The following is a 22,349-nucleotide window of genomic DNA, read 5'->3' as shown; positions in this document are numbered from 1 at the left end:
ATTTTAAGGAAGGGTTCAAGACTTTCTCTGAAACAATTATCTCTAAAGTGAGTTTAATTTGATTTAAGCCAATTTATTCAACAATTAGAAAATACCTGAAGGTTAATGTTGTTCCTGGTGATATCTAATCAGCAGAATGCAACCTAGCAGCATTTTTAAGTGAAATCCTGTGTTATGTTATAACCAGGTGTTATCTTATCAGTACAAAGGTAAGGAATTAAGAAAAACTTTTTGAAGTTTGAAGATTTTTCTTACAAAATCATTGTCTTTTTGCATCACCAAAGTGTAAGCTGGAAAGATGATTTTGATAAATTACTTGTTAGAACACCTGATTTGCTCTTCTGGAGTCAATGTAGTTTGTTTTTCTCAATAACCATAGAAGTAATAGGGTAAAGTAAAGACATTATGTGGATTTTTTGCTACAGCACTTCTGTCAAAATACGAATTAAATGAGTTAAGATGATAATGGATTTTCTACTACAAGCAAAGACCAAAAAAGTCAAAATAGCAATCCCAATTTTAGATTTGATAAATGAAAATAGCACATAGCAGAGGATGGTTTCGATCCATCGACCTCTGGGTTATGGGCCCAGCAAGCTTCCGCTGCGCCACTCTGCTGCTCATGGAAATGCTTAGAACTCAAGAAGGGTTGATTCATCACAAGAACATGGCAATGTGTTCCTTTTAATTAGTGAAAAATCCCAAAATAACTGTCCAGATTAGAGACTTTATAAACTTTGGTAAGGAAACTTTCCAGATCAATGTTTCTTAGCTGTTGTTTGTTTATGTCTCATATAGGGTCTCTGTGGCACAATTGGTTAGCACGTTCGGCTGTTAATTGGAATATTGGTGGTTCAATCCCACCCAGGGACGAAAATCTTCTATTAGTCAAATTTTGGGGAATTTTAGGTAGAGAAGTCAACATGTCAAACTACCTATTTTATGGTAGGGTTCAAGACTTTCTCTGAAACAATTATCTCTAAAGTGAGTTTAATTTGATTTAAGCCAATTTATTCAACATTTAGAAAATACCTGAAGGTTAATGTTGTTCCTGGTGATATCTAATCAGCAGAATGCAACCTAGCAGCATTTTTAAGTGGAAGCCTGTGTTATGTTAAAACCAGGTGTTATCTTATCAGTACAAAGGTAAGGAATTAAGAAAAACTTTTTGAAGTTTGAAGATTTTTCTTACAAAATCATTGTCTTTTTGCATCACCAAAGTGTAAGCTGGAAAGATGATTTTGATAAATTACTTGTTAGAACACCTGATTTGCTCTTCTGGAGTCAATGTAGTTTGTTTTTCTCAATAACCATAGAAGTAATAGGGTAAAGTAAAGACATTATGTGGATTTTTTGCTACAGCACTTCTGTCAAAATACGAATTAAATGAGTTAAGATGATAATGGATTTTCTACTACAAGCAAAGACCAAAAAAGTCAAAATAGCAATCCCAATTTTAGATTTGATAAATGAAAATAGCACATAGCAGAGGATGGTTTCGATCCATCGACCTCTGGGTTATGGGCCCAGCAAGCTTCCGCTGCGCCACTCTGCTGCTCATGGAAATGCTTAGAACTCAAGAAGGGTTGATTCATCACAAGAACATGGCAATGTGTTCCTTTTAATTAGTGAAAAATCCCAAAATAACTGTCCAGATTAGAGACTTTATAAACTTTGGTAAGGAAACTTTCCAGATCAATGTTTCTTAGCTGTTGTTTGTTTATGTCTCATATAGGGTCTCTGTGGCACAATTGGTTAGCACGTTCGGCTGTTAATTGGAATATTGGTGGTTCAATCCCACCCAGGGACGAAAATCTTCTATTAGTCAAATTTTGGGGAATTTTAGGTAGAGAAGTCAACATGTCAAACTACCTATTTTATGGTAGGGTTCAAGACTTTCTCTGAAACAATTATCTCTAAAGTGAGTTTAATTTGATTTAAGCCAATTTATTCAACATTTAGAAAATACCTGAAGGTTAATGTTGTTCCTGGTGATATCTAATCAGCAGAATGCAACCTAGCAGCATTTTTAAGTGGAAGCCTGTGTTATGTTAAAACCAGGTGTTATCTTATCAGTACAAAGGTAAGGAATTAAGAAAAACTTTTTGAAGTGTGAAGATTTTTCTTACAAAATCATTGTCTTTTTGCATCACCAAAGTGTAAGCTGGAAAGATGATTTTGATAAATTACTTGTTAGAACACCTGATTTGTTCTTCTGGAGTCAATGTAGTTTGTTTTTCTCAATAACCATAGAAGTAATAGGGTAAAGTAAAGACATTATGTGGATTTTTTGCTACAGCACTTCTGTCAAAATACGAATTAAATGAGTTAAGATGATAATGGATTTTCTACTATAAGCAAAGACCAAAAAAGTCAAAATAGCAATTGCAATTTTAGATTTGATAAATGAAAATAGCACATAGCAGAGGATGGTTTCGATCCAATGACCTCTGGGTTATGGGCCCAGCACGCTTCCTCTGTGCCACTCTGCTGCTCATGGAAGTGCTTAGAACTCAAGAAGGGTTGATTCATCATAAGAACATGGCAATGTGTTCCTTTTAATTAGCGAAAAATCCTAAAATAACTGTCCAGATTAGAGACTTTATAAACTTTGGCAAGGAAACTTTCCAGATCAATGTTTCTTAGCTGTTGTTTGTTTATGTCTCATATAGGGTTTCTGTGGCGCAATTGGTTAGCGCGTTCGGCTGTTAACTGGAATGTTGGTGGTTCAATCCCACCCAGGGACGAGAATCTTCTATTAATCAAGTTTTGGGGATTTTTAGGTAGAGAAGTCAACATGTCAAACTACCTATTTTAAGGAAGGGTTCAAGACTTTCTCTGAAACAATTATCTCTAAAGTGAGTTTAATTTGATTTAAGCCAATTTATTCAACAATTAGAAAATACCTGAAGGTTAATGTTGTTCCTGGTGATATCTAATCAGCAGAATGCAACCTAGCAGCATTTTTAAGTGAAATCCTGTGTTATGTTATAACCAGGTGTTATCTTATCAGTACAAAGGTAAGGAATTAAGAAAAACTTTTTGAAGTTTGAAGATTTTTCTTACAAAATCATTGTCTTTTTGCATCACCAAAGTGTAAGCTGGAAAGATGATTTTGATAAATTACTTGTTAGAACACCTGATTTGCTCTTCTGGAGTCAATGTAGTTTGTTTTTCTCAATAACCATAGAAGTAATAGGGTAAAGTAAAGACATTATGTGGATTTTTTGCTACAGCACTTCTGTCAAAATACGAATTAAATGAGTTAAGATGATAATGGATTTTCTACTACAAGCAAAGACCAAAAAAGTCAAAATAGCAATCCCAATTTTAGATTTGATAAATGAAAATAGCACATAGCAGAGGATGGTTTCGATCCATCGACCTCTGGGTTATGGGCCCAGCAAGCTTCCGCTGCGCCACTCTGCTGCTCATGGAAATGCTTAGAACTCAAGAAGGGTTGATTCATCACAAGAACATGGCAATGTGTTCCTTTTAATTAGTGAAAAATCCCAAAATAACTGTCCAGATTAGAGACTTTATAAACTTTGGCAAGGAAACTTTCCAGATCAATGTTTCTTAGCTGTTGTTAGTTTATGTCTCACATAGGGTCTCTGTGGCGCAATTGGTTAGCGCGTTCGGCTGTTAACCGGAAGGTTGGTGGTTCAACCCCACCCAGGGACGAGAGTCTTCTATTAGTCAAATTTTGGGGAATTTTAGGTAGAGAAGTTAACATGTCTAACTACCTATTTTATGGTAGGGTTCAAGACTTTCTCTGAAACAATTATCTCTAAAGTGAGTTTAATTTGATTTAAGCCAATTTATTCAACATTTAGAAAATACCTGAAGGTTAATGTTGTTCCTGGTGATATCTAATCAGCAGAATGCAACCTAGCAGCATTTTTAAGTGGAAGCCTGTGTTATGTTAAAACCAGGTGTTATCTTATCAGTACAAAGGTAAGGAATTAAGAAAAACTTTTTGAAGTTTGAAGATTTTTCTTACAAAATCATTGTCTTTTTGCATCACCAAAGTGTAAGCTGGAAAGATGATTTTGATAAATTACTTGTTAGAACACCTGATTTGCTCTTCTGGAGTCAATGTAGTTTGTTTTTCGCAATAACCATAGAAGTAATAGGGTAAAGTAAAGACATTATGTGGATTTTTTGCTACAGCACTTCTGTCAAAATACGAATTAAATGAGTTAAGATGATAATGGATTTTCTACTATAAGCAAAGACCAAAAAAGTCAAAATAGCAATCGCAATTTTAGATTTGATAAATGAAAACAGCACATAGCAGAGGATGGTTTCGATCCAACGACCTCTGGGTTATGGGCCCAGCACGCTTCCGCTGTGCCACTCTGCTGCTCATGGAAGTGCTTAGAACTCAAGAAGGGTTGATTCATCATAAGAACATGGCAATGTGTTCCTTTTAATTAGCGAAAAATCCTAAAATAACTGTCCAGATTAGAGACTTTATAAACTTTGGCAAGGAAACTTTCCAGATCAATGTTTCTTAGCTGTTGTTTGTTTATGTCTCATATAGGGTTTCTGTGGCGCAATTGGTTAGCGCGTTCGGCTGTTAACTGGAATGTTGGTGGTTCAATCCCACCCAGGGACGAGAATCTTCTATTAATCAAGTTTTGGGGATTTTTAGGTAGAGAAGTCAACATGTCAAACTACCTATTTTAAGGATGGGTTCAAGACTTTCTCTGAAACAATTATCTCTAAAGTGAGTTTAATTTGATTTAAGCCAATTTATTCAACAATTAGAAAATACCTGAAGGTTAATGTTGTTCCTGGTGATATCTAATCAGCAGAATGCAACCTAGCAGCATTTTTAAGTGAAATCCTGTGTTATGTTATAACCAGGTGTTATCTTATCAGTACAAAGGTAAGGAATTAAGAAAAACTTTTTGAAGTTTGAAGATTTTTCTTACAAAATCATTGTCTTTTTGCATCACCAAAGTGTAAGCTGGAAAGATGATTTTGATAAATTACTTGTTAGAACACCTGATTTGCTCTTCTGGAGTCAATGTAGTTTGTTTTTCTCAATAACCATAGAAGTAATAGGGTAAAGTAAAGACATTATGTGGATTTTTTGCTACAGCACTTCTGTCAAAATACGAATTAAATGAGTTAAGATGATAATGGATTTTCTACTACAAGCAAAGACCAAAAAAGTCAAAATAGCAATCCCAATTTTAGATTTGATAAATGAAAATAGCACATAGCAGAGGATGGTTTCGATCCATCGACCTCTGGGTTATGGGCCCAGCAAGCTTCCGCTGCGCCACTCTGCTGCTCATGGAAATGCTTAGAACTCAAGAAGGGTTGATTCATCACAAGAACATGGCAATGTGTTCCTTTTAATTAGTGAAAAATCCCAAAATAACTGTCCAGATTAGAGACTTTATAAACTTTGGCAAGGAAACTTTCCAGATCAATGTTTCTTAGCTGTTGTTAGTTTATGTCTCACATAGGGTCTCTGTGGCGCAATTGGTTAGCGCGTTCGGCTGTTAACCGGAAGGTTGGTGGTTCAACCCCACCCAGGGACGAGAGTCTTCTATTAGTCAAATTTTGGGGAATTTTAGGTAGAGAAGTTAACATGTCTAACTACCTATTTTATGGTAGGGTTCAAGACTTTCTCTGAAACAATTATCTCTAAAGTGAGTTTAATTTGATTTAAGCCAATTTATTCAACATTTAGAAAATACCTGAAGGTTAATGTTGTTCCTGGTGATATCTAATCAGCAGAATGCAACCTAGCAGCATTTTTAAGTGGAAGCCTGTGTTATGTTAAAACCAGGTGTTATCTTATCAGTACAAAGGTAAGGAATTAAGAAAAACTTTTTGAAGTTTGAAGATTTTTCTTACAAAATCATTGTCTTTTTGCATCACCAAAGTGTAAGCTGGAAAGATGATTTTGATAAATTACTTGTTAGAACACCTGATTTGCTCTTCTGGAGTCAATGTAGTTTGTTTTTCGCAATAACCATAGAAGTAATAGGGTAAAGTAAAGACATTATGTGGATTTTTTGCTACAGCACTTCTGTCAAAATACGAATTAAATGAGTTAAGATGATAATGGATTTTCTACTATAAGCAAAGACCAAAAAAGTCAAAATAGCAATCGCAATTTTAGATTTGATAAATGAAAACAGCACATAGCAGAGGATGGTTTCGATCCAACGACCTCTGGGTTATGGGCCCAGCACGCTTCCGCTGTGCCACTCTGCTGCTCATGGAAGTGCTTAGAACTCAAGAAGGGTTGATTCATCATAAGAACATGGCAATGTGTTCCTTTTAATTAGCGAAAAATCCTAAAATAACTGTCCAGATTAGAGACTTTATAAACTTTGGCAAGGAAACTTTCCAGATCAATGTTTCTTAGCTGTTGTTTGTTTATGTCTCATATAGGGTTTCTGTGGCGCAATTGGTTAGCGCGTTCGGCTGTTAACTGGAATGTTGGTGGTTCAATCCCACCCAGGGACGAGAATCTTCTATTAATCAAGTTTTGGGGATTTTTAGGTAGAGAAGTCAACATGTCAAACTACCTATTTTAAGGAAGGGTTCAAGACTTTCTCTGAAACAATTATCTCTAAAGTGAGTTTAATTTGATTTAAGCCAATTTATTCAACAATTAGAAAATACCTGAAGGTTAATGTTGTTCCTGGTGATATCTAATCAGCAGAATGCAACCTAGCAGCATTTTTAAGTGAAATCCTGTGTTATGTTATAACCAGGTGTTATCTTATCAGTACAAAGGTAAGGAATTAAGAAAAACTTTTTGAAGTTTGAAGATTTTTCTTACAAAATCATTGTCTTTTTGCATCACCAAAGTGTAAGCTGGAAAGATGATTTTGATAAATTACTTGTTAGAACACCTGATTTGCTCTTCTGGAGTCAATGTAGTTTGTTTTTCTCAATAACCATAGAAGTAATAGGGTAAAGTAAAGACATTATGTGGATTTTTTGCTACAGCACTTCTGTCAAAATACGAATTAAATGAGTTAAGATGATAATGGATTTTCTACTACAAGCAAAGACCAAAAAAGTCAAAATAGCAATCCCAATTTTAGATTTGATAAATGAAAATAGCACATAGCAGAGGATGGTTTCGATCCATCGACCTCTGGGTTATGGGCCCAGCAAGCTTCCGCTGCGCCACTCTGCTGCTCATGGAAATGCTTAGAACTCAAGAAGGGTTGATTCATCACAAGAACATGGCAATGTGTTCCTTTTAATTAGTGAAAAATCCCAAAATAACTGTCCAGATTAGAGACTTTATAAACTTTGGCAAGGAAACTTTCCAGATCAATGTTTCTTAGCTGTTGTTAGTTTATGTCTCACATAGGGTCTCTGTGGCGCAATTGGTTAGCGCGTTCGGCTGTTAACCGGAAGGTTGGTGGTTCAACCCCACCCAGGGACGAGAGTCTTCTATTAGTCAAATTTTGGGGAATTTTAGGTAGAGAAGTTAACATGTCTAACTACCTATTTTATGGTAGGGTTCAAGACTTTCTCTGAAACAATTATCTCTAAAGTGAGTTTAATTTGATTTAAGCCAATTTATTCAACATTTAGAAAATACCTGAAGGTTAATGTTGTTCCTGGTGATATCTAATCAGCAGAATGCAACCTAGCAGCATTTTTAAGTGGAAGCCTGTGTTATGTTAAAACCAGGTGTTATCTTATCAGTACAAAGGTAAGGAATTAAGAAAAACTTTTTGAAGTTTGAAGATTTTTCTTACAAAATCATTGTCTTTTTGCATCACCAAAGTGTAAGCTGGAAAGATGATTTTGATAAATTACTTGTTAGAACACCTGATTTGCTCTTCTGGAGTCAATGTAGTTTGTTTTTCGCAATAACCATAGAAGTAATAGGGTAAAGTAAAGACATTATGTGGATTTTTTGCTACAGCACTTCTGTCAAAATACGAATTAAATGAGTTAAGATGATAATGGATTTTCTACTATAAGCAAAGACCAAAAAAGTCAAAATAGCAATCGCAATTTTAGATTTGATAAATGAAAACAGCACATAGCAGAGGATGGTTTCGATCCAACGACCTCTGGGTTATGGGCCCAGCACGCTTCCGCTGTGCCACTCTGCTGCTCATGGAAGTGCTTAGAACTCAAGAAGGGTTGATTCATCATAAGAACATGGCAATGTGTTCCTTTTAATTAGCGAAAAATCCTAAAATAACTGTCCAGATTAGAGACTTTATAAACTTTGGCAAGGAAACTTTCCAGATCAATGTTTCTTAGCTGTTGTTTGTTTATGTCTCATATAGGGTTTCTGTGGCGCAATTGGTTAGCGCGTTCGGCTGTTAACTGGAATGTTGGTGGTTCAATCCCACCCAGGGACGAGAATCTTCTATTAATCAAGTTTTGGGGATTTTTAGGTAGAGAAGTCAACATGTCAAACTACCTATTTTAAGGAAGGGTTCAAGACTTTCTCTGAAACAATTATCTCTAAAGTGAGTTTAATTTGATTTAAGCCAATTTATTCAACAATTAGAAAATACCTGAAGGTTAATGTTGTTCCTGGTGATATCTAATCAGCAGAATGCAACCTAGCAGCATTTTTAAGTGAAATCCTGTGTTATGTTATAACCAGGTGTTATCTTATCAGTACAAAGGTAAGGAATTAAGAAAAACTTTTTGAAGTTTGAAGATTTTTCTTACAAAATCATTGTCTTTTTGCATCACCAAAGTGTAAGCTGGAAAGATGATTTTGATAAATTACTTGTTAGAACACCTGATTTGCTCTTCTGGAGTCAATGTAGTTTGTTTTTCTCAATAACCATAGAAGTAATAGGGTAAAGTAAAGACATTATGTGGATTTTTTGCTACAGCACTTCTGTCAAAATACGAATTAAATGAGTTAAGATGATAATGGATTTTCTACTACAAGCAAAGACCAAAAAAGTCAAAATAGCAATCCCAATTTTAGATTTGATAAATGAAAATAGCACATAGCAGAGGATGGTTTCGATCCATCGACCTCTGGGTTATGGGCCCAGCAAGCTTCCACTGCGCCACTCTGCTGCTCATGGAAATGCTTAGAACTCAAGAAGGGTTGATTCATTACAAGAACATGGCAATGTGTTCCTTTTAATTAGTGAAAAATCCCAAAATAACTGTCCAGATTAGAGACTTTATAAACTTTGGTAAGGAAACTTTCCAGATCAATGTTTCTTAGCTGTTGTTTGTTTATGTCTCATATAGGGTCTCTGTGGCACAATTGGTTAGCACGTTCGGCTGTTAATTGGAATATTGGTGGTTCAATCCCACCCAGGGACGAAAATCTTCTATTAGTCAAATTTTGGGGAATTTTAGGTAGAGAAGTCAACATGTCAAACTACCTATTTTATGGTAGGGTTCAAGACTTTCTCTGAAACAATTATCTCTAAAGTGAGTTTAATTTGATTTAAGCCAATTTATTCAACATTTAGAAAATACCTGAAGGTTAATGTTGTTCCTGGTGATATCTAATCAGCAGAATGCAACCTAGCAGCATTTTTAAGTGGAAGCCTGTGTTATGTTAAAACCAGGTGTTATCTTATCAGTACAAAGGTAAGGAATTAAGAAAAACTTTTTGAAGTGTGAAGATTTTTCTTACAAAATCATTGTCTTTTTGCATCACCAAAGTGTAAGCTGGAAAGATGATTTTGATAAATTACTTGTTAGAACACCTGATTTGTTCTTCTGGAGTCAATGTAGTTTGTTTTTCTCAATAACCATAGAAGTAATAGGGTAAAGTAAAGACATTATGTGGATTTTTTGCTACAGCACTTCTGTCAAAATACGAATTAAATGAGTTAAGATGATAATGGATTTTCTACTATAAGCAAAGACCAAAAAAGTCAAAATAGCAATCACAATTTTAGATTTGATAAATGAAAATAGCACATAGCAGAGGATGGCTTCGATCCAACGACCTCTGGGTTATGGGCCCAGCACGCTTCCGCTGTGCCACTCTGCTGCTCATGGAAGTGCTTAGAACTCAAGAAGGGTTGATTCATCATAAGAACATGGCAATGTGTTCCTTTTAATTAGCGAAAAATCCTAAAATAACTGTCCAGATTAGAGACTTTATAAACTTTGGCAAGGAAACTTTCCAGATCAATGTTTCTTAGCTGTTGTTTGTTTATGTCTCATATAGGGTTTCTGTGGTGCAATTGGTTAGCGCGTTCGGCTGTTAACTGGAATGTTGGTGGTTCAATCCCATCCAGGGACGAGAATCTTCTATTAATCAAGTTTTGGGGATTTTTAGGTAGAGAAGTCAACATGTCAAACTACCTATTTTAAGGAAGGGTTCAAGACTTTCTCTGAAACAATTATCTCTAAAGTGAGTTTAATTTGATTTAAGCCAATTTATTCAACAATTAGAAAATACCTGAAGGTTAATGTTGTTCCTGGTGATATCTAATCAGCAGAATGCAACCTAGCAGCATTTTTAAGTGAAATCCTGTGTTATGTTATAACCAGGTGTTATCTTATCAGTACAAAGGTAAGGAATTAAGAAAAACTTTTTGAAGTTTGAAGATTTTTCTTACAAAATCATTGTCTTTTTGCATCACCAAAGTGTAAGCTGGAAAGATGATTTTGATAAATTACTTGTTAGAACACCTGATTTGCTCTTCTGGAGTCAATGTAGTTTGTTTTTCTCAATAACCATAGAAGTAATAGGGTAAAGTAAAGACATTATGTGCATTTTTTGCTACAGCACTTCTGTCAAAATACGAATTAAATGAGTTAAGATGATAATGGATTTTCTACTACAAGCAAAGACCAAAAAAGTCAAAATAGCAATCCCAATTTTAGATTTGATAAATGAAAATAGCACATAGCAGAGGATGGTTTCGATCCATCGACCTCTGGGTTATGGGCCCAGCAAGCTTCCGCTGCGCCACTCTGCTGCTCATGGAAATGCTTAGAACTCAAGAAGGGTTGATTCATCACAAGAACATGGCAATGTGTTCCTTTTAATTAGTGAAAAATCCCAAAATAACTGTCCAGATTAGAGACTTTATAAACTTTGGCAAGGAAACTTTCCAGATCAATGTTTCTTAGCTGTTGTTAGTTTATGTCTCACATAGGGTCTCTGTGGCGCAATTGGTTAGCGCGTTCGGCTGTTAACCGGAAGGTTGGTGGTTCAACCCCACCCAGGGACGAGAGTCTTCTATTAGTCAAATTTTGGGGAATTTTAGGTAGAGAAGTTAACATGTCTAACTACCTATTTTATGGTAGGGTTCAAGACTTTCTCTGAAACAATTATCTCTAAAGTGAGTTTAATTTGATTTAAGCCAATTTATTCAACATTTAGAAAATACCTGAAGGTTAATGTTGTTCCTGGTGATATCTAATCAGCAGAATGCAACCTAGCAGCATTTTTAAGTGAAAGCCTGTGTTATGTTATAACCAGGTGTTATCTTATCAGTACAAAGGTAAGGAATTAAAAAAAACTTTTTGAAGTTTGAAGATTTTTCTTACAAAATCATTGTCTTATTGCATCACCAAAGTGTAAGCTGGAAAGATGATTTTGATAAATTACTTGTTTGAACACCTGATTTGCTCTTCTGGAGTCAATGTAGTTTGTTTTACTCAATAACCATAGAAGTAATAGGGTAAAGTAAAGACATTATGTGGATTTTTTGCTACAGCACTTCTGTCAAAATACGATTTAAATGAGTTAAGATGATAATGGATTTTCTACTATAAGCAAAGACCAAAAAAGTCAAAATAGAAATCCCAATTTTAGATTTGATAAATGAAAATAGCACATAGCAGAGGATGGTTTCGATCCAACGACCTCTGGGTTATGGGCCCAGCATGCTTCCGCTGCACCACTCTGCTGCTCATGGAAGTGCTTAGAACTCAAGAAGGGTTGATTCATCACAAGAACATGGCAATGTGTTCCTTTTAATTAATGAAAAATCCTAAAATAACTGTCCAGATTAGAGACTTTATAAACTTTGGTAAGGAAACTTTCCAGATCAATGTTTCTTAGCTGTTGTTTGTTTATGTCTCATATAGGGTCTCTGTGGCACAATTGGTTAGCACGTTCGGCTGTTAATTGGAATATTGGTGGTTCAATCCCACCCAGGGACGAAAATCTTCTATTAGTCAAATTTTGGGGAATTTTAGGTAGAGAAGTCAACATGTCAAACTACCTATTTTATGGTAGGGTTCAAGACTTTCTCTGAAACAATTATCTCTAAAGTGAGTTTAATTTGATTTAAGCCAATTTATTCAACATTTAGAAAATACCTGAAGGTTAATGTTGTTCCTGGTGATATCTAATCAGCAGAATGCAACCTAGCAGCATTTTTAAGTGGAAGCCTGTGTTATGTTAAAACCAGGTGTTATCTTATCAGTACAAAGGTAAGGAATTAAGAAAAACTTTTTGAAGTTTGAAGATTTTTCTTACAAAATCATTGTCTTTTTGCATCACCAAAGTGTAAGCTGGAAAGATGATTTTGATAAATTACTTGTTAGAACACCTGATTTGCTCTTCTGGAGTCAATGTAGTTTGTTTTTCGCAATAACCATAGAAGTAATAGGGTAAAGTAAAGACATTATGTGGATTTTTTGCTACAGCACTTCTGTCAAAATACGAATTAAATGAGTTAAGATGATAATGGATTTTCTACTATAAGCAAAGACCAAAAAAGTCAAAATAGCAATCGCAATTTTAGATTTGATAAATGAAAATAGCACATAGCAGAGGATGGTTTCGATCCAACGACCTCTGGGTTATGGGCCCAGCACGCTTCCGCTGCGCCACTCTGCTGCTCATGGAAGTGCTTAGAACTCAAGAAGGGTTGATTCATCATAAGAACATGGCAATGTGTTCCTTTTAATTAGCGAAAAATCCTAAAATAACTGTCCAGATTAGAGACTTTATAAACTTTGGCAAGGAAACTTTCCAGATCAATGTTTCTTAGCTGTTGTTTGTTTATGTCTCATATAGGGTTTCTGTGGCGCAATTGGTTAGCGCGTTCGGCTGTTAACTGGAATGTTGGTGGTTCAATCCCACCCAGGGACGAGAATCTTCTATTAATCAAGTTTTGGGGATTTTTAGGTAGAGAAGTCAACATGTCAAACTACCTATTTTAAGGAAGGGTTCAAGACTTTCTCTGAAACAATTATCTCTAAAGTGAGTTTAATTTGATTTAAGCCAATTTATTCAACATTTAGAAAATACCTGAAGGTTAATGTTGTTCCTGGTGATATCTAATCAGCAGAATGCAACCTAGCAGCATTTTTAAGTGAAAGCCTGTGTTATGTTATAACCAGGTGTTATCTTATCAGTACAAAGGTAAGGAATTAAAAAAAACTTTTTGAAGTTTGAAGATTTTTCTTACAAAATCATTGTCTTATTGCATCACCAAAGTGTAAGCTGGAAAGATGATTTTGATAAATTACTTGTTTGAACACCTGATTTGCTCTTCTGGAGTCAATGTAGTTTGTTTTACTCAATAACCATAGAAGTAATAGGGTAAAGTAAAGACATTATGTGGATTTTTTGCTACAGCACTTCTGTCAAAATACGATTTAAATGAGTTAAGATGATAATGGATTTTCTACTATAAGCAAAGACCAAAAAAGTCAAAATAGAAATCCCAATTTTAGATTTGATAAATGAAAATAGCACATAGCAGAGGATGGTTTCGATCCAACGACCTCTGGGTTATGGGCCCAGCATGCTTCCGCTGCACCACTCTGCTGCTCATGGAAGTGCTTAGAACTCAAGAAGGGTTGATTCATCACAAGAACATGGCAATGTGTTCCTTTTAATTAATGAAAAATCCTAAAATAACTGTCCAGATTAGAGACTTTATAAACTTTGGTAAGGAAACTTTCCAGATCAATGTTTCTTAGCTGTTGTTTGTTTATGTCTCATATAGGGTCTCTGTGGCACAATTGGTTAGCACGTTCAGCTGTTAATTGGAATATTGGTGGTTCAATCCCACCCAGGGACGAAAATCTTCTATTAGTCAAATTTTGGGGAATTTTAGGTAGAGAAGTCAACATGTCAAACTACCTATTTTATGGTAGGGTTCAAGACTTTCTCTGAAACAATTATCTCTAAAGTGAGTTTAATTTGATTTAAGCCAATTTATTCAACATTTAGAAAATACCTGAAGGTTAATGTTGTTCCTGGTGATATCTAATCAGCAGAATGCAACCTAGCAGCATTTTTAAGTGGAAGCCTGTGTTATGTTAAAACCAGGTGTTATCTTATCAGTACAAAGGTAAGGAATTAAGAAAAACTTTTTGAAGTTTGAAGATTTTTCTTACAAAATCATTGTCTTTTTGCATCACCAAAGTGTAAGCTGGAAAGATGATTTTGATAAATTACTTGTTAGAACACCTGATTTGCTCTTCTGGAGTCAATGTAGTTTGTTTTTCGCAATAACCATAGAAGTAATAGGGTAAAGTAAAGACATTATGTGGATTTTTTGCTACAGCACTTCTGTCAAAATACGAATTAAATGAGTTAAGATGATAATGGATTTTCTACTATAAGCAAAGACCAAAAAAGTCAAAATAGTAATCGCAATTTTAGATTTGATAAATGAAAATAGCACATAGCAGAGGATGGTTTCGATCCAACGACCTCTGGGTTATGGGCCCAGCACGCTTCCGCTGCGCCACTCTGCTGCTCATGGAAGTGCTTAGAACTCAAGAAGGGTTGATTCATCATAAGAACATGGCAATGTGTTCCTTTTAATTAGCGAAAAATCCTAAAATAACTGTCCAGATTAGAGACTTTATAAACTTTGGCAAGGAAACTTTCCAGATCAATGTTTCTTAGCTGTTGTTTGTTTATGTCTCATATAGGGTTTCTGTGGCGCAATTGGTTAGCGCGTTCGGCTGTTAACTGGAATGTTGGTGGTTCAATCCCACCCAGGGACGAGAATCTTCTATTAATCAAGTTTTGGGGATTTTTAGGTAGAGAAGTCAACATGTCAAACTACCTATTTTAAGGAAGGGTTCAAGACTTTCTCTGAAACAATTATCTCTAAAGTGAGTTTAATTTGATTTAAGCCAATTTATTCAACAATTAGAAAATACCTGAAGGTTAATGTTGTTCCTGGTGATATCTAATCAGCAGAATGCAACCTAGCAGCATTTTTAAGTGAAATCCTGTGTTATGTTATAACCAGGTGTTATCTTATCAGTACAAAGGTAAGGAATTAAGAAAAACTTTTTGAAGTTTGAAGATTTTTCTTACAAAATCATTGTCTTTTTGCATCACCAAAGTGTAAGCTGGAAAGATGATTTTGATAAATTACTTGTTAGAACACCTGATTTGTTCTTCTGGAGTCAATGTAGTTTGTTTTTCTCAATAACCATAGAAGTAATAGGGTAAAGTAAAGACATTATGTGGATTTTTTGCTACAGCACTTCTGTCAAAATACGAATTAAATGAGTTAAGATGATAATGGATTTTCTACTATAAGCAAAGACCAAAAAAGTCAAAATAGCAATCCCAATTTTAGATTTGATAAATGAAAATAGCACATAGCACAGGATGGTTTCGATCCATCGACCTCTGGGTTATGGGCCCAGCACGCTTCCGCTGCGCCACTCTGCTGCTCATGGAAATGCTTAGAACTCAAGAAGGGTTGATTCATCACAAGAACATGGCAATGTGTTCCTTTTAATTAGCGAAAAATCCTAAAATAACTGTCCAGATTAGAGACTTTATAAACTTTGGCAAGGAAACTTTCCAGATCAATGTTTCTTAGCTGTTGTTAGTTTATGTCTCACATAGGGTCTCTGTGGCGCAATTGGTTAGCGCGTTCGGCTGTTAACTGGAAGGTTGGTGGTTCAATCCCACCCAGGGACGAGAATCTTCTATTAGTCAAATTTTGGGGAATTTTAGGTAGAGAAGTCAACATGTCTAACTACCTATTTTATGGTAGGGTTCAAGACTTTCTCTGAAACAATTATCTCTAAAGTGAGTTTAATTTGATTTAAGCCAATTTATTCAACAATTAGAAAATACCTGAAGGTTAATGTTGTTCCTGGTGATATCTAATCAGCAGAATGCAACCTAGCAGCATTTTTAAGTGAAAGCCTGTGTTATGTTATAACCAGGTGTTATCTTATCAGTACAAAGGTAAGGAATTAAGAAAAACTTTTTGAAGTTTGAAGATTTTTCTTACAAAATCATTGTCTTTTTGCATCACCAAAGTGTAAGCTGGAAAGATGATTTTGATAAATTACTTGTTAGAACACCTGATTTGTTCTTCTGGAGTCAATGTAGTTTGTTTTTCTCAATAACCATAGAAGTAATAGGGTAAAGTAAAGACATTATGTGGATTTTTTGCTACAGCACTTCTGTCAAAATACGAATTAAATGAGTTAAGATGATAATGGATTTTCTACTATAAGCAAAGACCAAAAAAGTCAAAATAGCAATCCCAATTTTAGATTTGATAAATGAAAATAGCACATAGCACAGGATGGTTTCAATCCATCGACCTCTGGGTTATGGGCCCAGCACGCTTCCGCTGCGCCACTCTGCTGCTCATTGAAATGCTTAGAACTCAAGAAGGGTTGATTCATCACAAGAACATGGCAATGTGTTCCTTTTAATTAGCGAAAAATCCTAAAATAACTGTCCAGATTAGAGACTTTATAAACTTTGGCAAGGAAACTTTCCAGATCAATGTTTCTTAGCTGTTGTTAGTTTATGTCTCACATAGGGTCTCTGTGGCGCAATTGGTTAGCGCGTTCGGCTGTTAACTGGAAGGTTGGTGGTTCAATCCCACCCAGGGACGAGAATCTTCTATTAGTCAAATTTTGGGGAATTTTAGGTAGAGAAGTCAACATGTCTAACTACCTATTTTATGGTAGGGTTCAAGACTTTCTCTGAAACAATTATCTCTAAAGTGAGTTTAATTTGATTTAAGCCAATTTATTCAACAATTAGAAAATACCTGAAGGTTAATGTTGTTCCTGGTGATATCTAATCAGCAGAATGCAACTTAGCAGCATTTTTAAGTGAAAGCCTGTGTTATGTTATAACCAGGTGTTATCTTATCAGTACAAAGGTAAGGAATTAAAAAAAACTTTTTGAAGTTTGAAGATTTTTCTTACAAAATCATTGTCTTATTGCATCACCAAAGTGTAAGCTGGAAAGATGATTTTGATAAATTACTTGTTTGAACACCTGATTTGCTCTTCTGGAGTCAATGTAGTTTGTTTTTCTCAATAACCATAGAAGTAATAGGGTAAAGTAAAGACATTATGTGGATTTTTTGCTACAGCACTTCTGTCAAAATACGATTTAAATGAGTTAAGATGATAATGGATTTTCTACTATAAGCAAAGACCAAAAAAGTCAAAATAGCAATCCCAATTTTAGATTTGATAAATGAAAATAGCACATAGCAGAGGATGGTTTCGATCCAACGACCTCTGGGTTATGGGCCCAGCATGCTTCCGCTGCACCACTCTGCTGCTCATGGAAGTGCTTAGAACTCAAGAAGGGTTGATTCATCACAAGAACATGGCAATGTGTTCCTTTTAATTAATGAAAAATCCTAAAATAACTGTCCAGATTAGAGACTTTATAAACTTTGGTAAGGAAACTTTCCAGATCAATGTTTCTTAGCTGTTGTTTGTTTATGTCTCATGTAGGGTCTCTGTGGCACAATTGGTTAGCACGTTCGGCTGTTAATTGGAATATTGGTGGTTCAATCCCACCCAGGGACGAAAATCTTCTATTAGTAAAATTTAGGGGAATTTTAGGTAGAGAAGTCAACATGTCAAACTACCTATTTTATGGTAGGGTTCAAGACTTTCTCTGAAACAATTATCTCTAAAGTGAGTTTAATTTGATTTAAGCCAATTTATTCAACATTTAGAAAATACCTGAAGGTTAATGTTGTTCCTGGTGATATCTAATCAGCAGAATGCAACCTAGCAGCATTTTTAAGTGAAAGCCTGTGTTATGTTATAACCAGGTGTTATCTTATCAGTACAAAGGTAAGGAATTAAAAAAAACTTTTTGAAGTTTGAAGATTTTTCTTACAAAATCATTGTCTTATTGCATCACCAAAGTGTAAGCTGGAAAGATGATTTTGATAAATTACTTGTTTGAACACCTGATTTGCTCTTCTGGAGTCAATGTAGTTTGTTTTTCTCAATAACCATAGAAGTAATAGGGTAAAGTAAAGACATTATGTGGATTTTTTGCTACAGCACTTCTGTCAAAATACGATTTAAATGAGTTAAGATGATAATGGATTTTCTACTATAAGCAAAGACCAAAAAAGTCAAAATAGAAATCCCAATTTTAGATTTGATAAATGAAAATAGCACATAGCAGAGGATGGTTTCGATCCAACGACCTCTGGGTTATGGGCCCAGCATGCTTCCGCTGCACCACTCTGCTGCTCATGGAAGTGCTTAGAACTCAAGAAGGGTTGATTCATCACAAGAACATGGCAATGTGTTCCTTTTAATTAATGAAAAATCCTAAAATAACTGTCCAGATTAGAGACTTTATAAACTTTGGTAAGGAAACTTTCCAGATCAATGTTTCTTAGCTGTTGTTTGTTTATGTCTCATATAGGGTCTCTGTGGCACAATTGGTTAGCACGTTCGGCTGTTAATTGGAATATTGGTGGTTCAATCCCACCCAGGGACGAAAATCTTCTATTAGTCAAATTTTGGGGAATTTTAGGTAGAGAAGTCAACATGTCAAACTACCTATTTTATGGTAGGGTTCAAGACTTTCTCTGAAACAATTATCTCTAAAGTGAGTTTAATTTGATTTAAGCCAATTTATTCAACATTTAGAAAATACCTGAAGGTTAATGTTGTTCCTGGTGATATCTAATCAGCAGAATGCAACCTAGCAGCATTTTTAAGTGGAAGCCTGTGTTATGTTAAAACCAGGTGTTATCTTATCAGTACAAAGGTAAGGAATTAAGAAAAACTTTTTGAAGTTTGAAGATTTTTCTTACAAAATCATTGTCTTTTTGCATCACCAAAGTGTAAGCTGGAAAGATGATTTTGATAAATTACTTGTTAGAACACCTGATTTGCTCTTCTGGAGTCAATGTAGTTTGTTTTTCGCAATAACCATAGAAGTAATAGGGTAAAGTAAAGACATTATGTGGATTTTTTGCTACAGCACTTCTGTCAAAATACGAATTAAATGAGTTAAGATGATAATGGATTTTCTACTATAAGCAAAGACCAAAAAAGTCAAAATAGCAATCGCAATTTTAGATTTGATAAATGAAAATAGCACATAGCAGAGGATGGTTTCGATCCAACGACCTCTGGGTTATGGGCCCAGCACGCTTCCGCTGCGCCACTCTGCTGCTCATGGAAGTGCTTAGAACTCAAGAAGGGTTGATTCATCATAAGAACATGGCAATGTGTTCCTTTTAATTAGCGAAAAATCCTAAAATAACTGTCCAGATTAGAGACTTTATAAACTTTGGCAAGGAAACTTTCCAGATCAATGTTTCTTAGCTGTTGTTTGTTTATGTCTCATATAGGGTTTCTGTGGCGCAATTGGTTAGCGCGTTCGGCTGTTAACTGGAATGTTGGTGGTTCAATCCCACCCAGGGACGAGAATCTTCTATTAATCAAGTTTTGGGGATTTTTAGGTAGAGAAGTCAACATGTCAAACTACCTATTTTAAGGAAGGGTTCAAGACTTTCTCTGAAACAATTATCTCTAAAGTGAGTTTAATTTGATTTAAGCCAATTTATTCAACAATTAGAAAATACCTGAAGGTTAATGTTGTTCCTGGTGATATCTAATCAGCAGAATGCAACCTAGCAGCATTTTTAAGTGAAATCCTGTGTTATGTTATAACCAGGTGTTATCTTATCAGTACAAAGGTAAGGAATTAAGAAAAACTTTTTGAAGTTTGAAGATTTTTCTTACAAAATCATTGTCTTTTTGCATCACCAAAGTGTAAGCTGGAAAGATGATTTTGATAAATTACTTGTTAGAACACCTGATTTGTTCTTCTGGAGTCAATGTAGTTTGTTTTTCTCAATAACCATAGAAGTAATAGGGTAAAGTAAAGACATTATGTGGATTTTTTGCTACAGCACTTCTGTCAAAATACGAATTAAATGAGTTAAGATGATAATGGATTTTCTACTATAAGCAAAGACCAAAAAAGTCAAAATAGCAATCCCAATTTTAGATTTGATAAATGAAAATAGCACATAGCACAGGATGGTTTCGATCCATCGACCTCTGGGTTATGGGCCCAGCACGCTTCCGCTGCGCCACTCTGCTGCTCATGGAAATGCTTAGAACTCAAGAAGGGTTGATTCATCACAAGAACATGGCAATGTGTTCCTTTTAATTAGCGAAAAATCCTAAAATAACTGTCCAGATTAGAGACTTTATAAACTTTGGCAAGGAAACTTTCCAGATCAATGTTTCTTAGCTGTTGTTAGTTTATGTCTCACATAGGGTCTCTGTGGCGCAATTGGTTAGCGCGTTCGGCTGTTAACTGGAAGGTTGGTGGTTCAATCCCACCCAGGGACAAGAATCTTCTATTAGTCAAATTTTGGGGAATTTTAGGTAGAGAAGTCAACATGTCTAACTACCTATTTTATGGTAGGGTTCAAGACTTTCTCTGAAACAATTATCTCTAAAGTGAGTTTAATTTGATTTAAGCCAATTTATTCAACAATTAGAAAATACCTGAAGGTTAATGTTGTTCCTGGTGATATCTAATCAGCAGAATGCAACCTAGCAGCATTTTTAAGTGAAAGCCTGTGTTATGTTATAACCAGGTGTTATCTTATCAGTACAAAGGTAAGGAATTAAGAAAAACTTTTTGAAGTTTGAAGATTTTTCTTACAAAATCATTGTCTTTTTGCATCACCAAAGTGTAAGCTGGAAAGATGATTTTGATAAATTACTTGTTAGAACACCTGATTTGTTCTTCTGGAGTCAATGTAGTTTGTTTTTCTCAATAACCATAGAAGTAATAGGGTAAAGTAAAGACATTATGTGGATTTTTTGCTACAGCACTTCTGTCAAAATACGAATTAAATGAGTTAAGATGATAATGGATTTTCTACTATAAGCAAAGACCAAAAAAGTCAAAATAGCAATCCCAATTTTAGATTTGATAAATGAAAATAGCACATAGCACAGGATGGTTTCGATCCATCGACCTCTGGGTTATGGGCCCAGCACGCTTCCGCTGCGCCACTCTGCTGCTCATGGAAATGCTTAGAACTCAAGAAGGGTTGATTCATCACAAGAACATGGCAATGTGTTCCTTTTAATTAGCGAAAAATCCTAAAATAACTGTCCAGATTAGAGACTTTATAAACTTTGGCAAGGAAACTTTCCAGATCAATGTTTCTTAGCTGTTGTTAGTTTATGTCTCACATAGGGTCTCTGTGGCGCAATTGGTTAGCGCGTTCGGCTGTTAACTGGAAGGTTGGTGGTTCAATCCCACCCAGGGACGAGAATCTTCTATTAGTCAAATTTTGGGGAATTTTAGGTAGAGAAGTCAACATGTCTAACTACCTATTTTATGGTAGGGTTCAAGACTTTCTCTGAAACAATTATCTCTAAAGTGAGTTTAATTTGATTTAAGCCAATTTATTCAACAATTAGAAAATACCTGAAGGTTAATGTTGTTCCTGGTGATATCTAATCAGCAGAATGCAACCTAGCAGCATTTTTAAGTGAAAGCCTGTGTTATGTTATAACCAGGTGTTATCTTATCAGTACAAAGGTAAGGAATTAAAAAAAACTTTTTGAAGTTTGAAGATTTTTCTTACAAAATCATTGTCTTATTGCATCACCAAAGTGTAAGCTGGAAAGATGATTTTGATAAATTACTTGTTTGAACACCTGATTTGCTCTTCTGGAGTCAATGTAGTTTGTTTTTCTCAATAACCATAGAAGTAATAGGGTAAAGTAAAGACATTATGTGGATTTTTTGCTACAGCACTTCTGTCAAAATACGATTTAAATGAGTTAAGATGATAATGGATTTTCTACTATAAGCAAAGACCAAAAAAGTCAAAATAGCAATCCCAATTTTAGATTTGATAAATGAAAATAGCACATAGCAGAGGATGGTTTCGATCCAACGACCTCTGGGTTATGGGCCCAGCATGCTTCCGCTGCACCACTCTGCTGCTCATGGAAGTGCTTAGAACTCAAGAAGGGTTGATTCATCACAAGAACATGGCAATGTGTTCCTTTTAATTAATGAAAAATCCTAAAATAACTGTCCAGATTAGAGACTTTATAAACTTTGGTAAGGAAACTTTCCAGATCAATGTTTCTTAGCTGTTGTTTGTTTATGTCTCATGTAG

The 22,349-nt window shown here is 35.2% G+C and overlaps 8 non-coding genes across 8 annotated transcripts; all 8 read left to right on the top strand.

Annotated features, from left to right (window-relative positions):
- The first annotated feature begins 3,610 nt into the window (after window positions 1–3,610).
- TRNAN-GUU (transfer RNA asparagine (anticodon GUU)) lies at window positions 3,611–3,684 on the top strand. The gene has a single exon. It is a non-coding gene; the product is annotated as a tRNA-Asn (tRNA).
- A 1,800-nt stretch (window positions 3,685–5,484) lies between these two features.
- TRNAN-GUU (transfer RNA asparagine (anticodon GUU)) lies at window positions 5,485–5,558 on the top strand. The gene has a single exon. It is a non-coding gene; the product is annotated as a tRNA-Asn (tRNA).
- Window positions 5,559–7,358: 1,800 nt separating this feature from the next.
- On the top strand, window positions 7,359–7,432 carry TRNAN-GUU (transfer RNA asparagine (anticodon GUU)). The gene has a single exon. It is a non-coding gene; the product is annotated as a tRNA-Asn (tRNA).
- A 3,674-nt stretch (window positions 7,433–11,106) lies between these two features.
- On the top strand, window positions 11,107–11,180 carry TRNAN-GUU (transfer RNA asparagine (anticodon GUU)). The gene has a single exon. It is a non-coding gene; the product is annotated as a tRNA-Asn (tRNA).
- A 4,611-nt stretch (window positions 11,181–15,791) lies between these two features.
- Window positions 15,792–15,865, top strand: TRNAN-GUU (transfer RNA asparagine (anticodon GUU)). Its single transcript has one exon. It is a non-coding gene; the product is annotated as a tRNA-Asn (tRNA).
- An 863-nt stretch (window positions 15,866–16,728) lies between these two features.
- Window positions 16,729–16,802, top strand: TRNAN-GUU (transfer RNA asparagine (anticodon GUU)). The gene has a single exon. It is a non-coding gene; the product is annotated as a tRNA-Asn (tRNA).
- Window positions 16,803–20,476: 3,674 nt separating this feature from the next.
- TRNAN-GUU (transfer RNA asparagine (anticodon GUU)) lies at window positions 20,477–20,550 on the top strand. The gene has a single exon. It is a non-coding gene; the product is annotated as a tRNA-Asn (tRNA).
- Window positions 20,551–21,413: 863 nt separating this feature from the next.
- TRNAN-GUU (transfer RNA asparagine (anticodon GUU)) lies at window positions 21,414–21,487 on the top strand. Its single transcript has one exon. It is a non-coding gene; the product is annotated as a tRNA-Asn (tRNA).
- The last annotated feature ends 862 nt before the right edge of the window (window positions 21,488–22,349 follow it).

Source organism: Taudactylus pleione, unplaced genomic scaffold (genome assembly GCF_031769625.1).
Source record: "Taudactylus pleione unplaced genomic scaffold, aTauple2 ptg000134l, whole genome shotgun sequence".
Classification (NCBI taxonomy): Eukaryota; Metazoa; Chordata; class Amphibia; order Anura; family Myobatrachidae; genus Taudactylus; species Taudactylus pleione.
The sequence above is the reverse complement of the archived record's forward strand: the minus strand, read 5'-3'. Positions and strand labels throughout refer to the sequence as shown.